General features: G+C 47.7%; 1 long non-coding RNA gene across 1 annotated transcript in view; it reads right to left on the bottom strand.

Moving 5' to 3' along the window:
- Nucleotides 1–4,592: 4,592 nt before the first annotated feature.
- Nucleotides 4,593–22,491, bottom strand: part of LOC139796683 (uncharacterized) — a 28,458-nt gene continuing 10,559 nt past the window's right edge. The window contains exons 2-4 of the long non-coding RNA XR_011726091.1: nucleotides 10,607–10,738; nucleotides 4,894–5,089; nucleotides 4,593–4,698 (exon numbers count right to left, since the gene is read on the bottom strand). This is a non-coding gene — a long non-coding RNA (uncharacterized lncRNA). The remainder of the gene's footprint in view (nucleotides 4,699–4,893; nucleotides 5,090–10,606; nucleotides 10,739–22,491) is intronic.

The following is a 22,491-nucleotide window of genomic DNA, read 5'->3' as shown; positions in this document are numbered from 1 at the left end:
GGGAGGTGATTTCATAAACTCAAAAAATTCTATTATTTTTATAATAGATTTCAGCATCTATCTTTAATCTATAGAAAGGAGATTTTTAAATGCTTGAGGGTCCAGAAAATAAGCAAAGAGCAACAAAAAAATCATACCTGGGACAGCTTCTCTGTACAGACACAGGATTATGGATCCCAGCAGTGGAAACCAGCTCGGGTTGATTTAATCCACATGTGAACTGTTGGCAGAACTTATTTTTCTCTGAATTTACCAGGAAAGACCTTTGCAAACATTGCACTGGGGCCAGGGATGAAGCTCCACTCCTTGGCCAGGTGGCCCAACCCAGGGAAGAAGATGCAAACTCCTGGATAGTTACTGATGGTTGGGAGGCAAGCCAAGAAAAATGCCCGTGAGGTGGCAGCTGGGCTTCCTGAAAAATTGCTGGGAACCTGGGGATTATGTCTGTGGGAGCAGGGACTTGAGGGGAAGCTTTGCAGTGGTATCTGAAAGAAGCTGGAGGTGCTTGGTTGGCTGGTGCTGCACCCACCCTGCTCACCCACGGGAGATCCTGAGGTGTGGATGGGGCTGTACTGGTACAGACTGGGACCAGAGAAGGGCTTCACAGTCAAGTGCTGTTCCTGCTGATCCCATACCCAGAAACTGCTTTTGCTTCACTGTTGTACCATGCTTTGGCCAAACTGAGTTGGATAATTGTCAATATTCATGGTTTCCTGGCCTCTCTACCACCCCCAGTGCACCTTATATCAGTTACCTGGTTACCCTGCCTACCTTCTTCTTGATTAAAATCTCTCGAATAAAAAAAAGGCTTTACCTAAACAAAGCTGGAGAATATGGTTGGTCCCTCCCTTCCTTATGGGAAGGAGAAGGTTCCCTAAATGCCCCATCAGAAACATCAGCTTTCCATGGCTCCTCTGATGGCCCCAAACCACAGACCTTTTGTAAACCTTTGCTCCTGAATTATGGGATTGTGGCATCAACCAGTTGCCTCCCTTCATAGAGAGAAATTCAGAGAAATCACTGGCTGGGAGCATGGGGCAGGCTGGGCAGGGAGGATGCATTTCTGCACCAAGCAAGCAGCAGCCTTTTTTTTTGTTTTGTTTTTTTGGTTTTTTGCTGCTATGAAATTCTTTAAACCCCTGTGATCTTCAGCAAAGCTGAGAGTGACAGCTGGCAGAGAGGAAAAAAACCCTTACAGCTTTCCAGGTCATTTGAACCCAGCACTGAAATGGCTCCTGGGTGGGTTGCTGATCCCTCTCTTAAAGCCAGGACAGGTGCTGACCCATGGACATTTGTCACCTCCTGATGACAGGAGTTTGTCACCAGGCCCTTCAGATGCTGCTGCTCAGCACTGAACCATCCAGTCCCACCACAACCCAGCAGTGCCCAGGCCCCCCCTGCCCCATGTCCCTCATCCCCACATCTCCAGGGTCTGAAACCCCTCCAGGGATGATGGGGACTCCAGCCCTGCCCTGGGCAGCCTGGGCCAGGCCCTGACAACCCTTTCCAGGGAGAAATTGTTCCTAATAACCAACCTAAACCTCCCCTGGCACCACTTGAGGTCACCTCCTCTTGGACCATCCCTGAATCCATTGGAAGAACCAGGTCCAGCCTGCTCCCAGAAGCCTGCAGGGACATCACAGCTCTGCTACATCACCCACCAGCAGCTAAGGTTCATTTTATCCTGCAGACAAACCATCTGGTCATAATAAGACTCTTCTGCTCAGCTAAGAAGCTGATTTAGCCTGAGGCTCCTACTTGGTTACTTTTCACTTCATCAAATAATAAAATAATCCATCAGTATTAAGTATTTAACACCCAAACGTGGAAAGGAAAATATTTTTCTTCATGGTCATTTTCAGGTTATTTCTCTTCATGAGATTTTGGAAACTGATACTGCTTAAATGTTATTCTTGTAATGAAAATTTATCCTTTAAAATGGAGCACTGATCAGCAGCTATTTTCCCCCAAGGCAGACAGCAGCCTCAGGAAGATTCAGCTCAGCCTAAAGCACAGAACCAGTGCAGGACCTGAGGTTTCCAGTTCTAATGCTGACAACTTTTTCATTTATTCCTGCCATTCATTATTTTTTTCCCTGCTGTCATTACTGAGGGTTGCAGAAGATTTTTAATGCCTTCCTTGTAACCAGCTCTCATCCCTCCTTATTTATTCATTAATGCCACAGCCCATATTTGTGAGCTCAAAATTGTTCCCATGGTGACAAATGGGTGATGGCACCAGAAGTGGCTGGGGCAGGGACTCTGGGAGAGCTGCTGCTTACCCAACAAACATCCTGATAACCAGGAATGAAGGGAGAGGAAGGGGGGACAATTCAACAGGTGTCTCCACTAATGAACTCTGATTTTTCATCTCCTCAACGTGCCAGTGCTTCCATTTCATCTGGAAAAAAATGACAGGAGAGGATGAGAGCTGTAATTCGGCTGCAAAAATATTCCTGAGAGGCTTCAAAATGCAAAAATTTCCACCTAGACCTGTACCAGATGATTCCTGGTTGTGGGCACAGGAGCCAAGGCCACCATCTCCTTGGCTGGTGAAGCCTAGGAGGTAACTGCTTGTTACTTTCCATGCAAGGACCTTTCTGGGAAGGTGCAGCCAGAGGGTAAATTTAGAGCAACCAAGCACTCTTGGAATTCCGGGGTGAAAATCTTTGGGGATTTGGTTTCAACTTGAAACAAAATGTTGGAACACAGAATCTTTCATTGTTTTCTTCTTTGAGGTCCTGACATGACCCCACTCCCTGCCCCAGCTTCCCACAACAGCTTCACTGAAGACGTCCCATAACTATGATGTCCCACAGCTATGATGTCCCATAACTATGATGTCCCATAACTATGGTGTCCCAAGCTAAGATGTCCCAGGCTATGATGTCCCAAGCTATGATGTCCCATAACCATGATGTCTGAGCAGCAGCAGCATCTGTCCCTGTGGTGGGACTGAGCCACAGGAACAAGCCCCAATGCAGCCATCACTTCTGGGTACCTGCCCCACTGGATTTCCTTTCTTGTCTTTCAAAAATCCATAAGGATTCAAAAGGAGTGTTGGAAAAACAGGAGGGACTGCATAGTTTTCAAAAAGCTTTCCTTTCAGTAAAAAAAAAAAATATTATTGAGGTTCCAGTTTCAAAGACATACTCAGGCCCTTCTTATCCCAGTGTATATTTAATACCTTTGCACTCCCAGGTTTAGCTTTATGCTATAGGTTAAGCCAAGCTTTGAACTTTCCTAGAGACAAATACATGGTATGGAGGCTACACAAAACCTGATATTTGCCCCAAACCTCCTGTGCTCCACAGCATCACACCACAACCTCCTTTCTCACCCCTCATTTCCCAGCCCAGGGCCTCTCCAGACACACAGGGGACACAGCTGGGGGGACCTTCCCATCTTGCAGTTACAAATCCTGCTCCATGGGTGCAGTGGAAACAACCAGGTGAGCTGAAGCTAATTAAGTAACATTGATCTCCTCTAAAAATCCCATGGATGGAAATTGTAAAATTTTAAATGAGAATTGATTTTATGGGTCTTTTTTTCATTTTTGTCCCCTTTAATCAAAGAAAGAGCAGTAAAAGAAGGATTTTGAAATAGTTTTGTGAGTGCCTAGGCAGAGGAACTGTTTTTACAGAAAAGAAAAAGCCAAGAAGAATTCCTGGAAAGACCTTTGTGTTCAGGACAGCAGGAAAACACAAGTTGTGCCACAAGCAGATTTTTCAGATCCAGCACTCTCTTGGCACAGTGGTTCTTCTCATTTCCATTTTTCAAACCCCACTTCTGCTCTCAAGTCTGCAGCATGCCCAGGGGGGATGTTCACCTCTATATTTTTGTGTTTCTCTCAAACCCCCCAACAATCACCACACATGACCAGATTTAATGCTTGGGAATGATAAAAAGCTTTTCCAAGAGCTTGTTGCCTCTTTTCCCAGTCCCCAGAAGGACAGAGCCTCAACTATATGGTGGTGAAACCAGGGGGTTCCTCATTTAAAGATGCAGGATTTAATCCTGAAATCATGGAATGGTTTGGGTGGGAAGGGACCTTAAATCTCCTCCATTCCCCCCCCTGCCATGCCCAGGGACACCTCCCACCAGCCCAGGTTGCTCCAAGCCCCATCCAACCTGGGCTGAGACACTGCCAAGGAGGGAGCATCCCCAGTGTGGATCCCTGGTCATGGATTCAGCTCAGTTGCATCAAGCTCCAAACATGATGTGATGAGCCCAGCTGCATGGCCATGGGCTGGTACTGCAGAGTCACTCCTTGGGCACAGAATGAGCTATCAAGGGCCAAAGCAATGCCTGCAGATGGTAGTTCTGAAATATTCAGAACCAAATGCAAATTCCACGTGTTCAACTTAAGACCTGAACTCTAAATTCATCAGCATCAAAGTAGCAGCTCAGAAAAGATGTCGGTGAGTTCCTCTCAGCACACAAATATAACCTGGAGTACATGGGGGGGGTGCTTTGTTTGGTTTTGCTTTGATTTTCTCCCCCTCTGCATTACTGCCAGCTCCCCAGCATTTGTACCCTTCAGAAATCAGCAGCTATTGATCAGCAAAAGGATGAGTTTTGAGATCCTACCTTAGTTTGCACTTGGAGTTGTGTCTGAGAAGTTCAGATCCCAGGTCTGGGCAGCAGATCTGTCAGCAGAGGCAACAGGATGGGCACAACCTCCAGAAGGGGCTGAGACCTGTCCAAGGGAAAAGCAACGCAGTAACCCTGGTGCAGCAATGCACATAGTTCCATTCCCAGCCTTCTGCACTGACCTCTTGTGATGACAGAGGATTCCCACATTATTCATTCTAATCAGGCAAAAATTACTTTCGAAAAATTTGTATAGTTCTATTTCTTCCTTTAATATTCAAGACCACTCAGTGCAGCTTACCAGGCATGTTTCTCTCGTGGTGGAAATTCCAGCATCCTCCTTGGGAGCCCCAGTTTCCCCTCAGCAGCAACCCTGATGTAAACCTGTATCAGTGTCCACAACAGGAATGCAGGCTCCAAAACCTTCTCCTGGTGCAGCCTTCCTTAACATCTTCATCTGTGGGAGGTGCTTTGTGCTTGGGAAGCATCAGATAAAACTGTGTAAAGATCAGGTTCAGTGAGTTCTGCTCAGTGAAGTGCTCCAGATGGAAAAGTAGAAAGAGGGAAAAGCAGAAAGAGGGGAGATGGAGAGGAGACTGGAGGGAGAAACAGTTTGGTGTGAGGGTGCTGAGCTCCTGGTTTCCCAGAGAAGCTGTGGCTGCCCCATCCCTGGCAGTGTCTCAGCCCAGGTTGGATGGGGCTTGGAGCAACCTGGGCTGGTGGGAGGTGTCCCTGACCATGGCAGGGGGGGGAATGGAGGAGCTTTAAGGTTCCTCCGAACTCAAACCATTCAATGATCCTATGAAAGTGCCTAAAATGCAACTCAGCCCATGCTATGCTTCCATGTCCTGCACCAGTTCCCAAGGACATCAGCCGTGTGGTTTGTTTGCTCCCCAGTACCTCCCCCACTCCATGAGCAGCTCTGCCCTCCCTCCCTTCTCCAGTAATTGCTCCCTCCCCTGAAGTTTCTCCAGCACATTAATTTCTCTCAGGAAAAGGCCAGCAAATTTTTTTTAGGCAGTTTTATTTCCTCAGTAATTTCCAGTTCATCATTCCTGCGTTGTGCCCTGACCTCCCAGCAAGCCCTCATTAGTCTGCCTTGCTTCTCTTCTCTCCCTCATCTGGGGACAAGCTGGTCAGCACTGCCTTTGGAAAGGATGGGCTGGGAATGCTAATTTCCAAAGCCTGAGACAGTTAACCACTCATTTTGCAATTACAACTGGGCCTTTCTGAAGGCTCAGCAAGGTGAAGTCACCTGGGGGGTTTTTTTTGGTCCCTGTGGTTGCTGGGCACCTGAGGAGCAGCTGGTGAGGAAGACCTGGACCAAGGCAGAGGCAATACTTGGTTTGGGATGGGACAGCTCTGTGATGTCCTTCTGCAGCTTTTAAACTCAGAGTTTTGAAAATACTGTTCCTGCAAAAAGAGTCCCTGCCACTGGCCAAGTGTCAGCAAAGAGAGTTGGGTCTCTGATACCTTTTGATTCAGCTGCCATCTGATAGCTGTCTTGGCACATCCTTGTGGTCTAAAGGGTAGAAATAACTGTTTGATTCATGGTTAAAAAAAAAAAAAAAAGAAATTCAGAAATAAAGATTGTTTCACAATCCCCTCAGCAAAGCACCAGATGACACCACAGCATCACCTCATGGGTGCATTACAGCTGGAGGAGGGACCCAGGGGCTGATGAGGACCTGGTGGCTTGGGGCAGTTTGTAAATGAGAGCAGAAATTCTGCAGACAAGGGAGTTTGGCTTTAAGTGGCCTCTCATTTTCTCTCATCACATCCTTCATTCCTCACTCTAGATTTTTTTTTTTTTTTTTTTTTTGCAATATCCCTGGCCATTTCCATTTGCATGAGTAAATCTGTGGAAGGGAATCAAGATCTGTTTTAATTTTATTGTCTAAGCAGACTCTTTACCTCTTAGGGGATGAGAGCACAGCACTCACAGACTGGGGGAAAACATGGGAAAGGGACAAAGTGCTGAAGCCTCAGCAGCAAAGCAAATTCAGATGATGAGAATGATTCTGTCACAGCTGACCTATTGCCCCCCTTTCCAAACCAGCCTGCTTGCCATTTTTCAAACGAGTTTGTTTGGGCTTTGGCAGGAAATGAACTGGAAGTCAAACAAAATTGTAAAATCCGTGAGAGCTGAAGCTGTGAGCAGCACTGCAGGAACCCATCTGCTGGAAGCACTCAGGCCACCTATGACTGGGATCATTTGGAGGAGAACTTCTTTCCACATCTGCTCTACACTTGGTTTCCTTTCTTCTCTCTCCTTACTAAAATAAAGCCTCAAAGGATTAACTGGCAGAGGCACCCACCAGCTTAAGGCAGCTGGTGCTGGTTCTTAGTCCAAATCACACAAATGAGCCAAGCCCTGTATTGTCCAGATTCTCTTTTATGTCCAGTTTCTGAATCCCTTAACATCATCTTTGAGTGTAGAAAATAACTGACCAGCTGTTCTTCCCTGAGATGCAACAGGACAGTCTGCAGCATCACCTGCACCACCAAAAGCCATCAGGAAGAGAAAAGATGGCACTGAGCTGAGAGGAATCACCCCCCAGGGTTTCTGCCAGATTAAGAACGTTCATGGTAGCAGCACTGGTGGCTCTGGAAGCTCTCTGAGCAGTGACAGAGACTGCAAACTGAAAACTGTGTGACAAACAGGTTAGAAAAAAGGGGAACAGGAAAAGCAGGATTCATCCACATCATTACACCCACATCATTTTGTCTTAACTGCCCATCCTGGGGACATCTTGGGGATGAGACAGTGAAAGAAGACACCATCTGATGAGTTCTGAACCATAAAATCAGAGACTAATTTGGGTTGTCAGGGCCCTCTGCAGGTCCCCCAGCCCAACCCCCCTGCAGTATCAGGGACACCCTCACCTAGATCAGGTTGCTCAGAGCCTCCTCAAGCCTCACCTTGAATATCTCCAGGTATGAGACCTCAACCCCCTCCCTGGGCACCCTGTGCCATTGTGCCACTGCCCTCATGGGACACAACTTGTTCCTCACATCCAACCTAAAGCTGCTCTTCAAACTCTGAACACTGAGAGAGGTGTTTGCCATCCCATGGGGCTTAGTTTGCTTTCCCTCTCCTTTCTTCTGCTGTTTCTAAAAGGACAGATTTGCAGAAGAAACAAAATGGGAAAAATTTTGAATTATCTGTTAATCTTGTTGCAAAAAGCAGTTTTGAAGCTCAGCAGAGCTTTGGTCTCTGGCTGAGGAGTGGTTTAGGAATGCTGCTTGTCTCCAAATGGCCAACCTGCCACCCTTCCAGATGGGTAACACCACAAACACCAGTCCTTGCTTCAGCCCCTGCCCCACACCTTTCCCCAGACATCCCCACAGAGCCACCTGAACTCAGCTGCTCTGGTTCCTGCTGCCTGCAGGCAACTCCTGGCAGTGGAACAATGGCAAGAGGCTTGGAAAGGCCTCCAGCCCCCCCACTTGCATCTTAAAACCCAGGAGAGAATTACAGATCAAAGGAAAGCAAACACAGCTTTGTCTGATCTTGATGCTTTTGTAACTCCATCAGTTTCTGCCAAGCCCCTCAGGACTCCTGTTTGCCATGGGAGTTAAAGGTCTAAATATATCTTTGAGGATCAAGGCTTAATGTTCCTGTTCTAAGCAATGGTTGTGCTCATCACCATCACTTGGCCCCAAACCTTTTTGCTGCCTCAGCTGCCAATCTCCAGGGTGAGAATCCCTCTCGAGCAGGAGGTGCCCATGTGGGATTCATCCCCTCCTAGGAGACACATCTAAGGTAAGTGAAAGGGTGGGTTTTTTCCTCTGGAATCATCTTTCTTGTTGACTGTAGTGGGGAATGACTTTTAAACTACATGCCAGTGATCTGAACCCCATTATTTGTTTCCCAAAAAACACAGATGAATACTTACAGCCTGGCCTTCCCGGAGCTGCAGAGGGATGCAGACCTCCACCTCCTCTGGAGCCAAGAGGATGAACCTGCAGAGGGGTTTGGTGGCAGAGGCACAGTGCCACCATCACCACACAAAGCCCCTGGAGGTCACTGAGCACCAAAAGGGCTGAGCAACAAGGAGGTCAATGTTGTACCTTCCCATTTGGCCACGATGTGCCACCCCCAGGCACCTCCTCACATACACAGGGAAGGGAAGAGTCAGAGAAGCCCTTATGATCTTCAAAGGTGAAAATCTTTAATGAAGAGGATGCTGTAGAGGGTGCCCCAAGCATCTGCTGCTCTGTGCTGGAAGCATCGTGCAGAGCACGGAGTGGAAAACAGGGAAACAAATGTAAGACAAGAACCTGTGGACTAATTTGTTTTGTTCCAGGCAGTGATCTGAATAAAACCCTCCAACATCCCAGGAGAGCCCAAGCTCTGCCAGCTGTCTCCAGCCAGGTTGGCATTTCCATTACCACGTCCTGATGGACACCCCTGCTCCCAGGCTTGGGGGAATTGTCTGCAGCAGCCCTGGCAAAGTGAGATGTTCTGCAGCAGCACTCTCTGCACTTGCTTCCCATGTCCTGCTGTAAGGACGTGTCTGGCAGGAATAAATAAACTTCACTAGGAGCAATTAGTGCATTTGCTACCTGAAGGAGCAGAGCACTGCCAGGGGACCTGCTCCAGAAAGCTGCAGGGCAGAGCTTCCTCTGCTGTCTGAGAGGTTCCATACAGAGCTGGCAGGGACAGAGGAGCACACGTGTCACTCCAGACTGACCAGACTGATGGGCAAGCAAGGGAAAACACATCAGCTACTTATTACTTACTTAGAGACACAGGGATCTGCTGGAGAGAGGCCAAGGGAGAGCTCTGAGGATGCTGAAGGGACTTGAGCATCTCTGCTGGGGAGAAAGAGTGAGAGCCCTGGGGCTGTTGAGGCTGGAGAAGAGAAGGCTGAGAGGGGATCTCTGAATGTCCATCAAGAGCTGAGGGGTGGGGGGCAAGAGGAAGGGGCCAATCTCTGCTCAGTGGTGCCCAGGAGTAGGACAAGGAATAATGGGGTGAAGGGAGAAGAGAGGAAGTTCCAGCTGAAGCTGAGGAGAAACTTCTCTGCTGGGAGGCTGAGGGAGCCCTGGCCCAGGCTGCCCAGAGAGGTTGTGGAGTCTCCTTCTCTGGAGCCTTTCCAACCCCCCCTGGATGTGTTCTGTGTGTCCTGCCCTGGGGGATCCTGCTGGGGCAGGGCTGGCACTGGAGCAGCTCCACAGCTCCCTGACATTCCATCATTCTATGATTAAACAGGACAAAGAACAAAGCATTTCTGTAGGGTTTCCCCACACCACATGCCCACTAGAGGTATATGTAGAACAAAAAAAGGTTATTCCCACTCTGAAAGTGGCAGAAGCTGGTAGAAAAGAGGAATTTTTACACCCATTTTCCCCCCTATAGACTTGAGGACTAAATGGACTAAATGATACACCAGGCAGTCAGCAACAAGGAGCAAATCCTTCTGTCATTGCCATGCCTGAAATGGGGCAGTGCCAGAACCTCTCCTTTGAAACTAGAGAGTGAATCACTGTTTATTCCAAGCACACAGGATTTGGGGTTTTTGCCTGATATTTCTTTCTTGGAGATGCTGGAAAGCACCAGACCTGAGGAAGTGCCCAGTCAGCACTTGGATAATGAAGGTCACTTCTTTTGCTGACTCCTGTGAAAGGGGTCCCTGGGCACCAGTTCAGTTCAGGCAGCTCTGCCAGCAGACATGTTTTCCTTTTTCCTTTTCCATTTTTTTTTCCCTCTGTTTGCAGTGTTTCATAGTCTGAAATAGCTGATTAATTCAGTACTCTCTGCACAGCTCTCAGGCAGCTCTGTGATTAGTCTCTGAATATATTTGAAGCTGAGATTGAGATGGCCTGAACTGCTGTGGTCTTCCATAAATCCTTTTATTACTATGAGAAGCAACTACCCATTTAATAAGGGCAGTTTCCATTACTTCTATGATCACACAACACCTCAGTGCTTTTTTTTCCAGAAAAAAAATGGCACCTTTCACCTTGGGATGCTAATAATAAAATAATTTTGCTTTTCCCCCCCTTACCTTCGTGTAGACTCCATGGCACTGGGGCAGACAAGACATGATCTGGGTTTTCTCACACAACAGCTCAGCCCAGGTTCTATTTGGGTGTCAGGGAAGGAGATTTCAGTCAGTCCAGAGAAGTGGGTGATCAACCTGTGGGACAGAGAGAAAACACAAGGACTGAGCTGTCTGGGGATGACTCCAGATGGGAGATGTTCCTCTGTGTTAGAGGGGACACCTAAACCAGGGAACAGAGGAAGAAGAGAAAATGAGTGCAGCCAGAGTAACACATCCCAGAAAGACCCAAATCAATGAGAGGAGACAACAGGGAGGGAATTAATTACCTCCATCCACTCTCTACCTTGCTGAGGACTCTACAAGACCCCTCCATCTGGCACTGGACACCCTTCATGCTGGGGCTCAGCTCCCAGCAGACTCCTGGCCATGCCTGCAGCTCAGTGCATTGCTGTGATCCAGACCCAGAGCTTGGGGAATCACTCATGTTTTCAGGCTGAAAGGAGGGGATGTGAAAATTCTCATTAGTCCTGAAAGCAACACCTCTCAAATCCCCTAAATACTGCAAGAAAAGCTTGAGAGAGCTGATGGCTCAGCTGGAAAACCTGGCTTGGGATCTCAGCCTCTCCCCAGAGAGGGGTATTTGCCCAGAGACCATTAGGAAAGACAAGAAAAGAACACAGCTTGCACCAAAGCCTTCAACTGAGGATGGATGTGTTTATCAGTGGCCAGTGATGAAGCTTTGATGAGCCTTGGAGGAGCAGGGAGCTGATGCATAAAACAGAGAGGCTGGGAAGGGCCCTGCTCTGGAGCCATCAGTAATGCCACACTGGTGGCATCTGCATCAAGGCCCCACACACCTGGGAGTGTTTATTCCAAACCACAAAAATCATCTTGCATCTCAGTTTCTAGGATTGCTCCTGATCCCAAACTCCCTCAGACAAAGAACATTTGATTGGAGTAAACACAGCCATTCAAGAGGGATATCAAGGATTCCTAAAGTGTATGTAGAAAAAATCAGGGAGTAAAGAGGTGACAGATTTCACAGCTGGGAGAGGTGCAGGCTTAGATTCTACAAAGACCTGTGCATAATTTGCAACACAAGTCACATTGTGCTGGGGCTCTGTACATCCATAGGTGAGGGCAGAGGTGACCTGAGAAGTTTATGGTATGAAAAGGCAGACAAGGCAAAGAAAGAAAGCAAAGCAAAAGATTCTAGAATTCATCTTTAAACTGGAACTCAATCCTCCAGAAATAATCTTTCTATGATTTAAGGGTTCCTTGCTTTTAATCCTGTCTGTCTTGCTCTTTTCTGGAGACCTGGATATACTGTGGCTTCAAAATGAACCCAAAGCAGGAGCCAAGCACCCAACCAGCACAGATGATGTCTGATCACCACTGTCCTGGATGGTTATTTCTTCTCTTTTAGCCAGAGGGCTTTATGAAAACCAATCCCCTGTGCCCTGGGGTTGTATTGATGAGCTGACCAGCAATGGGTCACAGTTTGGATGGGCTGGCACTGCAGAGCCCAGTTGGCCCAGCTGCCTGCTTGGGTTGCCCAGCTGCTTGGTGGCTTTGCTGTGTTTCTGCTCCCATGGGCAGGTTCTTGGCCCTCACCAGTTCTCCAGCAGCCCCCTCCAGATGGGAACTGGGAAAAAGCATCAGGGAGCTGATCTCTTCTTCAGTAACTTCTCCTAGAGCTTTGCACTGGAAGCTCCCATGGGATCCAACACTCCCAAGAGCTCAAAGTGCACACCTGAAGATACCTTGGGTTATCAGCCCTACTCTTGAAGGGTAGAGAGCCTGTGCACACTCATGGTCTGCAGTGGTTTTCCAGCTCCCTTCCAGATCCAACTGGAATTTGCCTTTTCTCTTGCAGTCACCTTGGCCATGGTCCTGTGGGTCACCACCATTTATCACAGAATCATAGAATCACAGAACTGGCTGGGTTGGAAGGGACCTCAGAGCTCATCAAGTCCAACCCTTGATCCACTCCCGCTGCAGTTCCCAGCCCATGGCACTGAGTGCCACATCCAGGCTCTTTTGAAATATCTCCAGGGATGGAGAATCCACCCCTTCCCTGGGCAGCCCATTCCAATGCCTGATCACCCTCTCCAGAAAGAAATTCTTTCTAATGTCCAACCTAAACCTCCCCTGGCACAACTTGAGACCTCTTGTGCCCTCTTGTCTTGCTGAGAGTTGCCTGGGAAAAGAGCCCAACCCCCCCCTGGCTCCAACCTCCTTTCAGGGAGTTGGAGAGAGTTTAGAGGCTGATGCTCCTCTGATTTGGTAAAGCTGAGGCAAGAGGCTAAATGAAGAGGAAAACTCCACTGGAATTGCCAAAGACTCTCTTTGGATCACATACTGTTACCTGAAATAATCTTCTTGGGTTTATTGGCATCTCAGCATTTTCTTTTATTTATTTTTGAGAAGTGTATTTCACAAGTATGGGCAGTGGGACAGATTTCTTGGTTCCTGAAGATGTATGAGGGAAGGAGGAGGACAGAAATGTGATGGAGCAGAATTATAGCAGATGAAAGAGGAAGAGTGAGGACATACATGTTGAGCTCTTGCTCATTTGCTTTTTATGAGTGTTTTTATTGCCTCTTTTTTATGCAAAATAAATGAAAAGGTGTTAGAAACAACAAAATCAGAAAGACAGCCATAACAGCCATGCTGAGATGCTGTAAATCAGGAGAAAGCAGCAAGACACAAGCACTCCATGAAGAAATGACACCCATTTACAATAAATAAGGTAAAAACCTGACCCTGTCTGTGGCTTGTCCAAGGCCCCTTTTCTGGGTGTGATCCAAATGAGAGTCAGGGTTGGAAATCTTCAGCTTTTCCACAAGTCTGCTCCCTCTTGCTTCACAATGAACACCATCTATTATGTCACAGACTGTTCTGATTTAAGTGAGTATCCAGGAAATTATGACCTCCAAAAAAACTACAGTAGAGCTGTGTGGGTTGTTTGTTTTGTTGGGGTTTTTTGTTGGTTTTTTTTTTTGGGTTTTGTTTTCTAGTTTAAAATCACTCATAATGGAATGGAATAAATGGAAAGAAAAATGACCTCAAACTTCCCTGGTTTTTTTAAAAAAGTTGTCAGTCCTGCTGAAACATATCCTTTAGCCCTTTCCAATCAAATGGCAATTTTTAAAGTGCTGACACTCCAGCTTACTTCAGGATATTACCCTAAAACCCCTGTTGGAGCAGTTTTAAACGTTCCAGCAGGATAACATAGTTCCCCAAACAAATATTTACAATGTAAGAAGTGATTTCCTTGCACTTGGAAGAATTCCTCTTGATTTATTCTGATTGATTCTGATCCTGCTTAACATCTCCCAAGGTTAGAAATGGGTCTCTATTACTGGGAACTCTCCTGACAGCACTGAGCTGATTCTCCTTCTCGTTACCAGCCCAACTTGTAGCACATTAATGGTCCAGGGCTTTGCCTGAGGAAGGGCAGCTAAGGAGCCTGTTGTTTATGGCTGGTACTGATTGATTTGGCAGTGATTATATTGCTTAATTCAACAGCAGCATGAATCAAAGATGACACTTCTTTCTTTCCAGGCTGTCACTTAAGCTTTAGTGCTCTTCACAGTAATGGGTGTTGAAGGGTGTTTATTGTGATGGCCTTTCCCCACATTCCCTTCTTGCAGCCCTGCCAGAAACTATATTTTAGTGCACGTGGCTAACAAAACAAACAGCTGATGAGAGAAGGGAAAGGCCCCAGGAATTCACCCTGCTGGGACAGGGGCTTGGATGTGGTGCTGCTTCCTCCTGGAGCTCAGCCATGGGCTTGGGTCCAGGGTGATGCCAGCACAGCTGCCCACAGGGGTGCAACAAAGGGGTGAGTGAAACCTCCCCAGGCTGCAGCACAAAGGGTTTATCCAAGATAAATAACTCCATGGTAAAAGGTACAACCATGGGGAGCTCCTGAGGCCCAGCTGTGTGCCCACCCCTTTAGCATCACCAGATCATTCAGGCTTCTTAGCACCCACCTAACCCAAAGTTGCTTCACTAGGCTCTGGCAGCACGAAGGGATAATAAAAAAAAGGTTTACATTCTGGGTTTATGCAGTTTCAGTCAATTGAAGGATCATATAAATGCTTATGGAGATGTAGAACGATTCCAGAGTGGCATTAGGTAAGGGAGTTAAAAACCAACTTTATAGCATCATTTACTGGGCATCAACCAGTGGAAGTGCCTCCCAAAACCTCCAGTGCCCTCATGCAGACACCTCCCCAGCAACAGAGCTGCTGCAGAGCATGGGGTTGCATGCATGGCCCACCCCAGCCATGCCCACCAAAGCTTTCCAAAGCCCCTTTTACAGAACAGAATTTCAGCTCATCAAGTCCAACCACTGCCCCAGCAGTGCCCCTGTCCCCCCCCAGCACATCCACGTGGCTCTGAAACCCCTCCAGGGATGATGGGGACTCCAGCACATCAGCCCCAGGAGGTTCCCCCACAAGATCAGAAGCAGAGAGCAGCCCCAGAGCCTGCAACCTTTGCTTCCCTGCTTTTTGCAGGGCTTTGCCCTCTGGAGGGGCTCCTGAACAAATGTCATGAATTCTCCTCCCCGTGACTGCAGAAGAAGTGAAATGGCTCCTTCACCTCTCTGACACACACAAAGCAAGCCACTTATCTCTAATGCAGGGACAGAAAAGCCATTGCCACCTACAGATCATCAAAATCTGATGTTCCAGTGACTTTAGAAATTCTTGTTGCTGAAGTCTACATAAAAGCTGCTTTTTCAGGACTCTACAAGCCCAGATATATAGCTGGAAATTCTCCTCACCAAAATACAGACCACAATAGGGCCATTTCATCTAGGCAGGCTCAGTGATTCTCTTCTTTGCTGTCTCTAGACAGATAATTGCAAGATGATTAATAGCACAGTAAAAAAGACAGATTCTTCATTCCCAGGGTAGCATAACCACTCGTACTTCAATTACACAAAACTGACAGAAAATAAAAATGCTTTGGCTCCTCTTACTTCACAGACCAATTGAATGGAAATCTTCATGAATTAGCCAGGACAGAATTGCTCTGAAGACAGTCTGGTTTTCAAGAAAAAAAAATATTTCTTACAGGCTTTTTTTTTTTTTCTTTTCACCAAGACCCCTTCTGCTTGCTTCCCAAACTTCCAGATCTGAGTCCCCACAGAATATTTCTCTTTAAAAACCTGTTATTTAAAACAAACTTCTAGCAACCACAGCTCACTGACCAGTGACAACTGTTTGATGATACCACTACTGAAATCCCTGTTTTTGGAACAAATGCAGAGCTGGGGGTGAAATAATCCATTTCCCTACCTGTTGCTTTGCTCTTGCTCTGGTAACATGTGCCTTGGAAAAGCAGGTTCCACATTCACAGTCCTCAGAGGCATCTGATGAATTTACACTTCTCTCCAACCTGTTTCCCAAAGGAATGGAGCTACAGGCAGTTATTAGCTCAGCAGACATCCCAGTCAGTTTTAGATATATATATATATGTATGTATATATGTATAAATCCTTTGTTTTAAAGAGGAATGAGCTAGCTTAGAGGTCTGTGCACAGATAGCTGCATATAAAATCAACTATTTCTTCAAAAAAAGTCTATTTACAGTGGAAATAATGGGAATGAATCGACACAAACTGATGAAAAGCTGCAGTCAAGCCACAGATTAATGCTTTTTGGGATTTTTTTTCTCCTCTCTCTGAATGTTAATTAAGATTGCTGAAATTCAGAGAACTGCATCAGGAACCCAATTTCAAGTGGTTTATTACAACTCACAGGAATTACAGAGGGGAACCAGAAGCTCCCTGGCAGCTTGGTTCGTGTGAGGATCTGGAGAGGGCTGAGGTGGCTCCTCAGTGATGTGCACACCAGCTCACACCATGCAGAGCCCCTCTCCAAGCACAAAGCTTCTCCACGGCCAGGACCCACACCATGGAGCCAGCCACACACTTAAATGCATTGGCTTCTGCTGCAGAAATAGGAGAGATAAAACTCAGCTGTTGGTTTGCAGGTTGTTTCCCTATTTTTCCTTGGTCCTTGGAGCCCTCTGCCTTCCTCTTCTGTTTGGTTTTTGGGTTATTTGGAGGGGTTCTGGGTTTTTTTTTTTCATTACTATTTCCCCAAAGTTCTGTTATTTATAGAGGACTAAACAAAAAAAAATTAAAAAAAAGGAAGCAAGGTGGAAAGAAACATTGAGGAGCTCAGAGAGAGGGTGGGCTCCATCCTATCAGGGTGGGGAGCACTTTGTTGCTTCTCCTGTTTTATAAAAAGATCTTTTCTTTCATCTCTTTGATCACAGCCACCAAACTGAGGACTGTAAAATGTCACAGGACTCTGCCCCCCCAGCTCTGTAATGTTTGATGCCTGGAAACAACTTGTTTGCATCGTGGGAGGGAATATCACCCAGGAGCAGGTAAAGCACAAGCAACCCCAGGGCTGGGGATGCTCAGCCTCCAGAACCCAGAGGCAGCCAGGGAAGCAGCTGGGCTCCCTCTGTCCAAAACCCAAAGGGACTTTTCCTCCTAACCACAAAGAGCCCTGAGAAGACCCCATTCCCCCAGCCCTTCTTGGCTCTGTCTGAGCACTACTGGAGTCAAGAAACCACAAACTGGTCCCTCCCAGCACATGGCAATGGGAGCTGATCCAAGCTGGAGAACTTTGAGTAAAACCCCAAAGGCAGCACAGGCTCTGTCTGTGCAAACCCTCTGCACAGAAATGGGGAAGTTACAGCCCTGGAGACATGAGAGCCAGAGGATCCACATGTTCCCAGGCCTGGGGAGTGCTTCCTGCCTCAGGACTGAGGTCCATCCCTAAATTCAGCTGTGGTGGTTTGGGCTCAACCTGTAGGAACAACACTTCCCCTGGGGCTGCCTCCCTGCAGAAGTCTGCTGACACCACATGTCTCCCTTTGGAACCAAACCCTCACCAGAAAGTGTCCTCCATCCACACGGATCAGATCCACCCCTCTCCAGTTTTGGGTCTGTGATCAGGCACCAGAGCACACGCAGTGACCACTGAGTGTTGTGTAGAAACTCTGAGACCAGGAAATTCTGGTTTTTGCTGCTCCTCAGCAGGCAGGAGCTCCAAGCTTGCTGCCAGGCAAAGCCCCAGCCCTGAGGGTAACCCCCAGTTTGAATTCCTGTCTCCCTGTGTCACTGCCCCAGCCTGGCTGCTCACACAGATAACATTTGTTATAGCTCTGGAGGCTCCACCTTCACCCAGAGCATGCCTGGGACCTGGTTAGATACTGGACAATGACTAAAAATCCAGAGTGGTGCCTGAATTGTGAAAATTCTGTGGAAATTTTTTGTACCAGCACAAAGGGAGGGATAAAATCCAAGAGCTATGTAAAAAAAAAAAAAAAGCATTGGGCTATTAAAATACAAATTACTGCTAAATCCTAAGGAAAAATAGATAAAGCCAGGTACATCAGAACTAGATCTAATCAGCAATATCTCATTACCAGTCACATGTAAGGTTTCAGTGGGCATTAGCAACCATTTGAATTCAGTCTGGCAGGCAGGAGCCTCCATCAGTGCCTCTCCTGCATCTGCAGAGATCCAGGGAGAGAAAAGGTCCTGGGTGTGATCAGTGTGCTCAGAGGATGTGAAATAATTCTCAGCTGCTGGCTTAGCTCAGACAAATGGAGCTTTTGCTTCTGTGTTGTTCCATCCCAATAAGCTCAGCATGGGGAGGGAAGGAGTCGGATGCAGAGGTCCCAGAGAGGAATTGAGGAATTCTTTGGGTGACAAGGTGAGGGCTCAGGATACTCGAAGGATTCTGCATGGTGGGAGTGCTGGACACCAGGGAGTCAGGGGATGTCCTGCTGGAAAGCAGCTCCATGGAGAAAGCCCTTGGAGTCCTGGTGGACAGAGGTACAATGAGATCCTGGGGGGCATCACCAAAAGTGTGTCCAGCAGATCCAGGGAGGTTCTGCTCCCCATCACCTCTGCCCTGCTGAGGCCACCCCTGGAATCCTGGATCCAGTTTGGGGCTCCCCAGTTGCAGAGAGACAGGGATCTGCTGGAGAGAGGCCAAGGGAGAGCTCTGAGGATGCTGAAGGGACTTGAGCATCTCTGCTGAGGAGAAAGAGTGAGAGCCCTGGGGCTGTTCAGCCTGGAGAAGAGAAGGCTGAGAGGGGATCTCTGAATGTCCATCAAGAGCTGAGGGGTGGGGGGCAAGAGGAAGGGGCCAATCTCTGCTCAGTGGTGCCCAGGAGTAGGACAAGGAATAATGGGGTGAAGGGAGAACAGAGGAAGTTCCAGCTGAAGCTGAGGAGAAACTTCTCTGCTGGGAGGCTGAGGGAGCCCTGGCCCAGGCTGCCCAGAGAGGTTGTGGAGTCTCCTTCTCTGGAGCCTTTCCAACCCCCCCTGGATGTGTTCTGTGTGTCCTGCCCTGGGGGATCCTGCTGGGGCAGGGCTGGCACTGGAGCAGCTCCACAGCTCCCTCCCAACCCCTGACATTCCATGATTCCATGATCATGATGACAAAAAACCAGCACTGCTGAGGGTGCTCAGAACTCCAGCATGCTGGAAGCACCAGAAATGTCTCCAGATCTCTGCTGCTTGTCTTGCTGACATTAATTTTATACAGTTTCATCTTTCCAGAGTCACACAGTCAAGTTCTTAATAAAAATCCCACTGTGTTTTATCACTTCCCTCCCTGGAGTCAATCTCAAAGCTGTTATCACCTTTCTGCTGGAGCTGGCACTGAGCCCAGGGCAGGATGGGGCCCTGGGGAAAGGGAGGAGAAGGGACCAGCAGGAGCCTGGGTACTAAACTCTGCAAAACCAGGGCCCTGGCATCCCAAGCCTAGCACTCAAAACCGGGGGATGCTTTTCAGTTCATCTCTTTTCACGTAGAAATTTAAAAAAAACAACAAAGCAAAACCCCTCGTTTTTTTCTCACCTCAGAATTCATTCAAAAAACACATCTGCAAAGAACTTTGGGTCCAAGTGCCCAAGCCCATCCACCTCCAAGAAACTGTGCCCCATTTCCCACCCAGAGCCAGCAGATGAGCACTGTGGGCTGTGTCAGGAGCACAGAGCAGAGCTCAGCCAGCCCTGTACCCTCCTCAGGGTCCTTACAGGAGGAAAAAGGGACCAGGACCTCACATCCTGTGCCACAAGGAATGGTCCTCAAGACCAACAGATAAAACCCTGAATCTGCTCCCTGCTTCCCAAGGGATTGCCTCTGGATCCTTCACCAAGGGCTTGGGCTGCTCCTGGGTGCTGCACACACACACACACACACAGACTCTGAGTATCCTGCTCCATCCTTGGCAAAAAGAACATTTCCTGGCTTTTCTGTTCTTTCCAAGGAGCCTGAACCTGCTCAGAGCCCCAGTCCCTGGATAGCCACAGCTTGGTTTTCACAAGACACAAAACTCCTGGGGCTCCAGGAGGGAGAATTATAACCCTGTGAGCTGCCTCTCCACAAAGACCCCACAGAGGAGGCACTGGAGCATTGGGTCTGATTGATTCCACCAAAAGACTTGAAACAACAACTCACCTCCCTCACTAAGCCCCTTTCTTTAAAGTCTTGCTTTTCAAAGTTTGCTTTTCAAAACTTAGCCAAGTGATGTGGTTTTAGTCCTTTTGACCAATTTAAAATGTCAAGGTTGTAGCAGGAAAGGAGACACCAGAGATGCAAATCTTGGTGTGCAAGCACATGGGTGATGTTTGGTTGTCACTTGTCTCTCAGATTTCCTCTCTGTCTTTTCAGCTTTCAGCTCATTTATGGTTCTCTCCCTCTGCTCTGCTCTTGTGAGTCCCCACCCCAAATCCTGCTCCCAGTTCTGGTGTCCCCAGCACAGGAAGGACACAGATCTGTTGGGATGAGGCCAGAGGAGGCCACAAAGCTGATCCAGGGGCTGGAGCAGCTCTGGCAGGAGGAGAGGCTGAGGAGCTGGGATTGTTCAGCCTGGAGAAGAGAAGACTCCAGGGGGACCTTAGAGCTGCCTTCCAGTACCTGAAGGGAACCTCCAGGAAGGCTGCAGAGGGACTTTTCCTCAGTGTCCAGGGATAGGAGAAGGGGAAAGGGATTGAAAGTGCAGGAGAAGAGGTTCAGGCTGGAGCTGAGGAAGAAGTTCTTCAGGAGGAGGGTGCTGAGCCTCTGGAACAGATTGCCCAGAGAAGCTGTGGCTGCCCCCTCCCTGGAGGTGTTCAAGGCCAGGTTGGATGAGGCTTGGAGCAACCTGGGCTGGATGAGAGGTGTCCCTGGGCATGGCAGGAGCTTGGAGGAGAGGAGCTCTCAGCTCCCTCACAACCTCACTCATTCTGATTTAATTCTCTTCAGCAAACACAGGAGGTGCCCCACACAGTTACAGCACCTTGGAAACTCCCGTCTTGTCCTTATTTTAGCTCCAACACTGCTCACCCCACAGACACCTGAGCAGGTGTCTCCCCTGTCCACAGACAGGGGAAAGGAACCCAGCACAGTCTGTTCACACCAGTTTTAACTGGGTTTTTTGTTCCCCTTTGCTGAAGTAGCCAAACAACTGGGGTAATTTTTTACTGATTAACGCAGGGGGCAACAAATCACCTGGGTTTTCCACCACCTGGACAGAACCAACCAAAATACCCCAAGTACTCAGGACCAGCATCACCTCCCTGTGCAGCCCCGATGCTGGCAAAGAGCCACTGGGAGACTGGAGATGAACTAAATTGCTGTTCACTTCAGTGGTAGTTTGCTTAATTGAAAGTACAGAAACTGCCATTACAGTGGTTGTTTGCTTAATTGAAAGCACAGACTGAATTTTTCAATTGAGTCCAGAGCTTTCAGAGTCTCAGGACAACTCCACCAGGTTTGTGGGGGGTTCAAGTTGAGAGGGTGATGGCAAAAAAAAAGAAAAAAAAGCCTCCAAACTCTTCTATTGTAAGGAACAATATCCATGTAAGTGGTGATGAAATTGCTACTGCAGGTTTCTAAGTCCTTTTAGTTGGAATTTTAAAAAAATAATAAGTATCTAAGTCAAATGACCAGTGAAACAACCTCCAGAAGTTCAGTGGGGTGCAGATGAAGGCAAAGCAGCTGCCAAGAGAGTTGTGATACTACATGAGAGTTGTGAGACTCCACATCTTTCCCCTGGAAAATTTTCCTTTCCTGTCTCATTCCTCTCTGATCTCCACAAGTTTTACCTTTCCCATAGCTGCTTTCTCTCTTCCACAGGGGCTGTTTGGGCATCCCTGGCCCATGCTGAGCACAGGGAGCTACACAAAGCAGCATCTTCTCCTTCCAAAAGCAACACATTGACCACATCCAAGGGGCTTTTCCAAATCCCTAAGAGAGGAGCTGCCCAACCTGAACTCCCAGGGGAAGGGGGGATTCCCCCACTCTGGAAAGTTTGAAGTCTCAGCTCCAGGGGGTGCTGAGACATCTCAGAGAAACAAGAATCTGAGAAGGGTTGGAGCAGATGGGCCTTGGGGGCCCTTCCCACCTGACACTCTGGGATCTGATGTGATTTCAACTCACATTTCAAATGCAATCAGCACTTTAAGAGGGAACAAACAAAATGTTCTCCTCCAGCCTCAGGTCCCACCAGAGACACTTTGCTCCAACCCATTCTCCTCTGCCAGGTTTGTGGCTGCAGCCACTGCTCTGTGTTTCCCCAGGAAACATCTGGTGGCCTCAAAACACGATGTAATGCAAAAGCTAAGCTTCAGGATGGGGGAAAAAATAAATAAATCTTCTCCCTGTATCTTAGTAAGAGGCTAAAGTGGCTTATAATTAGTTCATACTTAGCACTGATGAAGGAAAATCCTTAAACAACAAGATTGAATTTTAAATGAATTAATGTGATAGGAATTATCTGAATTTACTTGTCCTATAGATTAGTTTGCTGACTACTTCTTTTTATTTTTTTTTTCCTGGAGGGCCTTTTAATTACATG

This window comes from Heliangelus exortis, chromosome 5, assembly GCF_036169615.1.
Source record: "Heliangelus exortis chromosome 5, bHelExo1.hap1, whole genome shotgun sequence".
Lineage (NCBI taxonomy): Eukaryota > Metazoa > Chordata > Aves > Apodiformes > Trochilidae > Heliangelus > Heliangelus exortis.
This window is presented reverse-complemented; position numbering and strand designations above follow the sequence as displayed.